The sequence below is a fragment of the Leptonychotes weddellii genome, chromosome 3, assembly GCF_054177405.1.
Source record: "Leptonychotes weddellii isolate Sample4059 chromosome 3, ASM5417740v2, whole genome shotgun sequence".
Taxonomy (NCBI): Eukaryota; Metazoa; Chordata; class Mammalia; order Carnivora; family Phocidae; genus Leptonychotes; species Leptonychotes weddellii.
The window spans coordinates 30,669,001-30,678,162 of NC_138371.1; the positions used below are offsets into that span (position 1 = coordinate 30,669,001).

The 9,162-nt window shown below is 43.1% G+C and overlaps 1 protein-coding gene across 6 annotated transcripts in view; it reads left to right on the plus strand.

Annotated features, from left to right (window-relative positions):
* Positions 1–5,985: 5,985 nt before the first annotated feature.
* ALS2 (alsin Rho guanine nucleotide exchange factor ALS2) overlaps positions 5,986–9,162 on the plus strand; it is a 74,234-nt gene continuing 71,057 nt past the window's right edge. For 2 of the 6 annotated variants that reach the window (XM_081815333.1, XM_081815338.1), the window contains exon 1: positions 5,988–6,241. The gene's annotated coding sequence lies outside the window, so the exon portion shown is untranslated. Of the gene's footprint in view, positions 6,252–6,322; positions 6,663–9,162 lie in introns of those variants that run through there. The other 4 variants (XR_014143931.1, XM_081815337.1, XM_081815334.1 and 1 more) reach the window with 4 other exon arrangements.

Genomic DNA, 9,162 nt, shown 5'->3' on the forward strand with positions numbered 1-9,162 from the left:
TGAAGATCTAGATTTGGAGACCTGGGTTTGAGTCCTCCCACTTTGAGTAGTTGGATTAACTTGGAAAAGTCAGTGGGCCCCAGTTTCTTTGTATTTTAGGAATTACACTGATCATGGGTTTTTTGGTTTTTGGTTTTGGGTTTTTTTTTATGAGGTTGTTTTGAGGATAAAACACACACAAAGCATTTTCCAAATAGTATCTTATTAAATGTATTGTATTGCAGTATTATTAAAATTAGCCCCCCCATACACATTCATACAAGCACCCATTGATTGCCCCAGGGCAGGTAAACTATTGCCTTCTCTCCTTTTGCCCTTTGAGCCCAGGAGCATCCTTGCCTTCTGTGACTTCTAAGGATAAGATAGTTGGAGAATCACCTGATTCTCAGTTCCTTCCAGTGGCCAATCAATGAGAGGATAAGAACTAGAACCAATGTCAGTCAGGGTAGTGGGCAGAAGGGGCAAGTACTTATGTCTATATCAAATGAACTGCATTTTAACCAATTTTATAATAATTTTAACCAATTTTATAATAATTTTTTTTTTTGAGAGAGAGAGAGTGAGTGAGCATGTGTGTGGGGAGGCGAGGGGAGGGGCAGAAGGAGAGAGAGAATCTTAAGTAGGCTCCATGCCCAGCGCAGAGCCTGATCTCACGTCCCTGAGATCATCGTGACCTGAGCCGAAATCAAGAGTCAGATGTTCTGACTGAGTCACCCAGGTGCCCCAACAAATTGTTAAATTGCTAGATCTCAATAAATAATTTTATCAAACAATTACTAAAGTATAAGGCGCTGTGCTATTCTCTAGGGAATTTTTTAAAGTTTTTTTTTATTTTTTTAAAGATTTTTTTATTTATTCATTTGAGACACAGAGATACAGAGAGAGAGAGAACATGAGCAGGGGGAGAAGCAGAGGGAGGGGGAGAAGCAGGCTCCCCGCTGAGCAGGGAGCCTGATGCGGAACTGGATCCCAGGACTCTGGGATCATGACCTGAGCCGAAGGCAGATGGTTAACCATCTGAGCCACCCAGGCACCCCTCTCTAGGGAATTTAAAAGTGAGAAAAACACTGACTGGGAGCTTAGAATCTAACAAGAATCTAACAAATACAGTTTTGCAAATTAGTATAATATATGCCATGCTAAAAGAGCTTATAAATAGATTCAACTCAGATTGTGTGCTGACAGTATTGAGTCTATGACAATCTATAGAAAGATGTATCTAAATTTTTTTTTTTTTTTTTGCAAGGTCACATTTTCTGCAATAGGAAATCTAGGTTTGCCATCGTATCAACTATTTGGGTTTTTTAATGCTTGGGTTTTGAGGCTCTATTCTATACCTTGACTCCACACTCCCTCCAGCTACTGCCCCAAGTTTTTATTTCACTTCACAGAAAACTTCTTGAAGTTGATGTCCTTTTACTCTTAACTCACCCCCAATAAAGCCTCTGTGTCTACCGCTCCGCTGAACCTGCTCTTGCCAAGTCACAGAGATTCCATCTTATCAAATCCAAAGGCTTATTAGACCTAATCTCTACTGTTTAGCAACATTCAACACCATTTATCATGCCACTCTTCTTGAAAGCCTCTTTGATTTTTGTGAAGTGGGCACTTTTCTAGTTTTTTTCCTACCTCTGCGGGGACTCCTCTGCAGTTGTCTTTCCTGCCTCCTCCTCTGCTCAACTTCCAAGTTTGGGCAACCCCAGGCTCAGTTCTTATCTCCACTTACTTATCTCCACTTTCCTCCCAGATTATTTCATCTAATCCCTTTAGCTCTGAATGGCACCTATGTGCAAATGACTCTCAAATCTCTATCTCCAACCCTGATTTCTCCCTAGACACCAACTGCCAATTTGACATTTCCACTTGGATACCAAAAAGGTATTCCAAAGTCATATGCCAAAAACAGACCCCGAACCATGCCGAGTTGCTTCTTCTTAGTCTTCTCCAGGTCCGAAAATGAAATTCCCACGAATGAGTTGTTCAAGGAAAAATCCAGACAGCAGGGGCGCCTGGGTGGCTCAGTCGGTTAAGCATCTGCCTTCTGCTAGGGTCCTGATCCCAGCGTCGTGGGATCGAGCCCAGCGTCCGGCTCCTTGCTCAGTGGGGAGACTGCTTCTCCCCCTCCTTCCCGCTCATGCTCTCACTATCTCTGTCTCTCTCAAATAAATAAATGAAATATTTTTAAAAACCCAGACAGCATATGAATCGAATATCATGTTTAATCCATCATTAAATTATGCCAATTCTGCTTCCAGAGGATATCTCAAATCTATCTAATTCTCAATTTGTACTACAATCACCCTAGTCCAAGGCATCATCATCTCTCCTCTGACTTAATGCAATACTCCCTATTTGAATACTTGGTACTTCCTCCCTATTTCCCCATACCTCTTTTCCTCGGTCTTGCCCATCTCAGTAAATGACAGCAAGTTTCTACCAGTAACTCAGGCTTTAATTTCTCTTTCTCTCAATGCTCATGCCTAATCCATGTGTACTTAGGCTCTACTTTCACAATAGGAATCTAACTCCTTTTTGCCTTCTTCTTCATTGCCACTCCAGGCCAAGCTGTTATTTCTGTTTGCCTCAGTTATTGCAATAGCCTCTTTCTGATCGCTCTGCTTCTACTCAAACTCTTACACTCTGATCACTCTGCACAGAAGAGCAGAAGCCAGGGGTGCCTGGGTGGCTCAGTTGGTTAAGCGTCTGCCTGAGGCTCCACTCCAATCCAGCCACACATGGGGCTTCCTGATCAGCAGGGAGCCTGCTTCTCCTGCTCCCGCTGCCTGCTGCCCCCCCCCCCCCGTTTGTGTGCTCGCACGCAGGCTCTCTCTCTCTCTCTCTGTTAAATGAATGAATGAATGAATGAATAAAATCTTAAAAAAAAAAACCCAAAAACAAAAACAGAAGCCAGATTACAACAATCCCCGATGGTGGCCCTGCAGTGGTTGCCCATAGCACTCAGATAAGCCCAAAGTCCTTTCCATGGCCCAAAGGATCTGTCCCCACTACCAAATAATCATCTACCTGATTTTATCTTATTTATTACCTTTCAACCTTTTTTCATTCAGTTCTAGTCTCATTCAGCTTTTTTCAGACTCTTCTCATTCAGCTCCAGGCACACTGCCCTCCTAGCCTTTGCTACTTGTTCCCTTTGGCCTGGAGTGTCAGATATCCACAAGGCTCACCCTCACTTTCTTACAGATCTGTCCAGATATGTCCCTTTAGAAGAGAGATTTTTTCCTGCTTACCTTATCTAAAATTGCACTCTTTCTTGTCTATTCTCTTACCTTTCTTTATTGTTCAAAAAAACAACAGCAACAACCACAACATTAATATGCAGTTACGTGCCAGGTACCATTGTAAGCCATTTGTCTTTAAACCTCACATCACCCTGTAAAGTAGATAACTTTACTATCCCTGTTTTGTAGATGAAGAAACAGAGGTACACAGAGGTTAAATAGCTTGTGCCAAGGTCACAAAGCTAGTTAAGTGCTGGGGCTAAGATTTGAACCCAGGCTATCTGGCTAGAAGCATGTGCTTTTAGCTACTACACTATTTTGCCTCTTTTTAAAATTCTTTATTAAAATTCAGTTTAGTTAACGTAGACCATATTATTAGTTTCAGGGGTAGAATTTAGTGATTCCTTAGTTGCATATAACACCCAGTGCTCATCACATTAAGTGCCCTCCTAAATACCCATCACCCTATTATCCCATCCCCTCACCGCCTCCCCTCCGGCAACCCTCAGTTTGTTTCCTAGAGCTCAGTGTCTCCTAGAGTTTGCCTCCCTCTCTATTTTCATCTTATTTTATTTTTCCTTCCCTTCCCCTATGTTCATCTGTTTTGTTTCTTAAATTCCACGTATGAGAGAAATCACAGATTTGTTTTTCTCTGACTGACTTATTTCACTTAGCACAATACCCTCTAGTTCCATGCACATTGTTGCAAATGGCACGATTTCATTCTTTTTGATGGCTGAGTAATATTCCATTATATATTACATTTGCAAATATCTTCTCCCATTCTGTAGATTGCTTTTTAGTTTTGTTGACTGTTTCCCTTTTTTGCCTCTGTATAGCCCAGTCACCACCATATTTGTTTAGTAGCTCTCACTCTTCCCACATTGCTGCATAACCAACCATCCAAAAACTTAGTGGTTAAAAGCAATAATTCATTATTTCTTGGGAAATTGGGTCAGGAATTCAGACAGGGCTTGACTAGGCTGTTCTGCTCCTCTTGGCACTGGCTGGTATCACTCAGCTGCATTCAACCAGTAACTGGGGTTGGCCTGAAAGGTCTCCCAATCTCCACTCATGTTTTGGCACTTTAATGCTCTTCTGTGTGGCCTAACTCTTCACATTGTCTCTTATCAACCTGTAGTACACTTGAAGCTTATTAAAGCATGGCAGCTGGTTTCTCAGAGGGGGGTGTGGAAGCTGCCAGTTCTTTCTAAGACCTTGATTCATAGTCCCAGAACTTCATTTCTGTCACATTCTATCAGTTAAAAAAGAAAAAAAAAATCACAAACCTAGCCCATATTCAGATGAAGAGGAAATAGAATCCATCTCTTGACATCCAGAGTGGCATTTATACACATGGAGGGAAGAACTGATGGCTGCCATCTTTGGAGACTATCTTCCACACTACCAGAGTGGAAGTTCCACTAGAGCAGAGACCCTTGTCTGTATTGTTCATTATCATGTCTCTCTAGTGCCTAGAATAGTGCCTGGCACATAATAAGTATCAATAAATATTTATACTGTCCAAGAATTTAAGGGACAGGTGAAAGAAAGAGTCTGAAAAGGCAACCGAAAGGTCTGAAGGAATAGGGGGAAAACCCAGGAGTGTGGCCCAGAAGTCAAGGAGGAAATGAGGGAAAGGGAGGCTGAAAGGCTAGGGCTGCAGGTAGGTTTTGTAATAGTGGCTGGTGGGAGTTAGAGAAATTCATCCTAAGTGGTCGCATTTTCCTCGGAAACGTACATAGGAGGCAGTTTTTAAATTTTCATTTTTAAAATTGTTTACCTAAGGGCCTGGGTAGGTAGAGTTCAGTTAGCAATGTGTGCAGGTTGGGAATAAAAGGCGATAGGAAAGGAGAAATTCCTAGGAGCCGTGTGTTAGTGACTGTTTTAGGCTTAGCAAGATTGCCTGGCCACATGCAAGTCCCGACTGAAGTTGGACACCTTTGGTTTGCAGTGCTGCCAATTCTCAAGGTTATGTTGTTTTAAGCACTGGTGCAAGAGTGGACAAGGTTGGCTGAATTGTTGCAGACTAACGATTTTGCAGGTGGGCGGAGGATCAAGGAGGCAATGGGGCTGAAGGTGAACGTGATAGACCATTTATGCATAGGAACTTCAGACCTTGACTGTATCTGTCGCTGATGGTCTGAATACAGGTTTGCAGGCTCAGGGATGGCACACTGCCTAGCAGCAGAGAGTTCGCATCCACTGTGTGCCAAGGATGGCGGCTGGGGAAAATCTTCCTGAGAGGACTTACCAGCTGCGAGCTGAGTCGGGGTGGGGCTGTGGCTGCGACAAGCAGACTGTTGTGAAACTGTGTGCTGAGCACGCCAACTAGTTTTACTCAGATTGTACATTGGGGAACGCTGTGGGGAATCATAAAAGATACCAATTCATTCCCTCCTACCCCATTCCACCTTTCGGGGTTGCAACCAAGTAACAACAGTGTGGATACTAGGACCAACTGGTGCCGCTTGGCGATGACGTCATCGACGGGGGCGGAAGCGACTACAGTTAGGGTATAGTCCATAGAAGCAGTTTGAAGATATTTTAGCTTTTTCCCTGTAAAGAGTAGCGAACTTATCCTTCTGACTTTTGCAGTTTGAGGTGGCAGCAAAATGCCTGCAGCTCCCACTTTCATCACCACCTGTTACCATGGAAGCTCTCGGGTAGTTAGGCCCCGGCGACTCCATGTTACGTCACCGTCCAAGCGCGTTTTAAGACTGGTGGCTCCGCCCTGTCCTGAGGGAGGGGCAGTACTCCTGAGGACGTCGCCGACAGTGCCTAAGGCCTCGTGGATAAATTTGATCGCTATCAGACGCCGTCGGCGTCTAAGCCCACCTATTTCAGGGGCAATCTCGGCCCGCTTTCACACTAGCTCGCTGCCCTGCAGCCCCGCCCCTTCCTGGGGGCTCCGCCCCCCGTGAATCAGCTGATCTCAGGGACCCGCTGGGCTGAGAAGCTCGCGTCGGATGCAGACTGCGGTGCTGCCGGTGGAGCGTCAGGTGAGCGAGGGTGAGTCTCCGGTCGGCCCTTGGCTTCGCAGGGCTGCCCGGCCCGGCTTTCTTGTGTGCGGGAGGCCGGGGTCCGAAAGAGAGGCGCAGGCCAAGGCCCAGGAGCGCGCTTGGTGACCCACAGAGACGGCGCCCGCGTCTTCCAAAAAACCTGCGTCCGACCGACGGCGCCTGCCCGCCAAAGAGCACCCGACGCGGCCCCCTGTCCCGGCCCCAGGTTCTCCCATTCGCCCCCTACTTCCCTCCCCAGACGGGGTGCCACTGCATTGGTCTCAGCGGCGGGAAATTCTTTCACGACCCCCTTTCCCGCCTCCACCCACGCTGCCTTTTCTTCACTCATTGATGAGGATTTATTTGAATGCCCACTTTGGGCGCTCAGCACATAAACCGGAGTCCCTGGCCGCGAACCTTGGTGAGTGTCCCAGGAGGGTTTGCCCCAAGGATGCAGATCACGGTGGAGGGTGGACCTAGTGCTTCGGTGGTTTGAAAGGGCGGTTGCAGAAAAAGAAAATGACTTTGAAATTAAGAACTTAATTGTTTAGTTGTTTAACCAAGTCCTTTGGCGTGTCAGGTGAGCCATTAGAGGGTGAGAAGTTCTTTTGAGAGGCGAAGACAGGAAAGTAAGATAGGTCTATCATTAGGAAACGGTCCCGACGCTGGTGTTGGTCCTCTGGGTAATAGGGCTACTTTGGAGACAAGCAACAATAGGTTGGCAGAATTGTACTCTTGCTTACTTAGGGCTTTGATGATGAGGGAAGAGGAAAAACGCACTGGCTGAAGAGGCATATTCAAATACAGTATTCTCTCTAGGATGGAAAAGGAAGTAACTGTTAAACACAAACACAGATCTTTATTGCCTTTTAGATTTTTTGGTGGCTGTAAATGTTCTTTAAAAGGCCTTAAAGAATAAAATTGTGTGATGCGTGTTTTTTCTGAACAGGTATCAAAATTCAGCAAGTTATTGGTCCATTTTCCCCCCCTAGTTTATCATAAATATGAATGATTTCAAGTTACCACTTGACCTGTGAGTTAATGAGTATTTAAAGAATTTAGGTCAGTGAAAAATTTGCAGTAAATTGCAATATTTTAATCTTAATAATATAAGCATGGACTTTGGATATGGACATACCTGACCTCACATCCACTTATTCTTTGATTTGGGGAAAGTTACTTAACTTCTCTGCATTATTTTTCTTATTTCTAAATTGAGGATTAAAGTACCTTCCTCATAATAGCACCTTTACATTTAATGGTTCATGTATTTATTATAGTGCCTGGCAGTGGTAAATATTCAGTACATATTTCCTATTTTTATAATTATTTCTTCCACTATCTCATGACCCACACTGACTCACTGTTTTCTAAATGGAAAAGAGAACTGAATATTTTTAGAAAAGAAATATAATTCACTTTTTAAATTCAAGGGATAGTTTCCAGATAATTTGCTGATAACATTGACTTATAGTTACAGAAAATATGACTTCTGGTTGGTCTGTAGTAACTTTGGTTTTCAGTAAGGGTATTTTAATGTGAAAGATGCTTTTGGAATCTATACCTAGTTTAAATTTATTACTTAGTTTGCAAACTATGATTAGTATCGGCATATTCAGGGTTCATAGTTATAGCAAGAGAAATTCAAAGTTGTTTCACAGTATTAACATTTTTTAATAGATATTCTTTTTTTAAAGATCTTATTTATTTGACAGAGAGAGACAGCGAGCGAGGGAACACAAGCAGGGGGAGTGGGAGAGGGAGGAGCAGGCTTCCCACTGAGCAGGGAGCCCGATGGCGGGACTCAATCCCAGGACCCTGGGATCATGACCTGAGCCGAAGGCAGATGCTTAACGACTGAGCCACCCAGGCACCCCACAATATTAACATTTGAAAAGATAATGATCCAGAAAATAAAGTACCAAATAGTGGAGGTGCGTGGCGGGGGTGGGGGGGTGGGGGTGGGGTCTGAATTGCATCAGGTAAGCCTCTTATTTTTTTAAGTAGATTGAAGCAGTGTGAACTGGAATCCCTTCTGTCCAAATTTCAGCCTTTCAGAATTTAGTTGTCTTTTGAGACACTTAACTTTGGGCATTTTGACTGTTAAAGACACAAGAGTGTGTTAAGAACTTCACTGACATGATTTCAGTTTTGTGTGATTAGGTGGAGAGAGTACTATTAATCTACCTTTTTATGAAAAACATGGATTTGATGCGGTACTGCTGAGTCCATTTTAAAGGTATTTCTGAAGAATATGACTGACTTGTAAAAACCTTTTATACTCTTGTATTAATATGACACTAGGTAAGGTATGAGTTAAAAAACTACAAAGAAAGGTAAAGACTGGTGATTTTTGAGATGGTGTAAAAGAAGGCTGCTTTTATGTAGTAAGAGGTTGAGCCCCTTTTTCACTCAGAGGAGTGCTGTGAGGATTTTAATGACTTCTAGATCATTTAGCCCTTTTTATAACTTTGTGGAATTAAACCTAGCACATATTCCAACTATATTAGAGATTTTACTTGTAGACCTTTTTTTTTTAACCGTTTTTTTTTTCTTGTTACTCTTCTCTGTTGATAACCAGATAATTTAGTCATCAGTAATGAGAGTAGTAGATTTTGTAGGTTATCAGTCCTTAAGAAAATGCACAGTAACCGCAAATAAAATAGTAACAAACTCTGACATGGTTCTTTTGAGTCTTGCATTTATTTTCCTATACCCATCTCTTACTTCTCTATATATGTCATGGTGCTGTCTTTACATTATGTCTTGCTGTTTGTTGCGTCACACAATTGGTAGATCAGCTGAGAAATTGGTAAAGTAGCTGAATTAAGTGATCCACGTGGGTAGAGCAAAAATATTTAAATCCGTGAGGTAATGAGTACTTGTTTGGGCTCTTGTAGAGTTACTCTTTCATATAGATT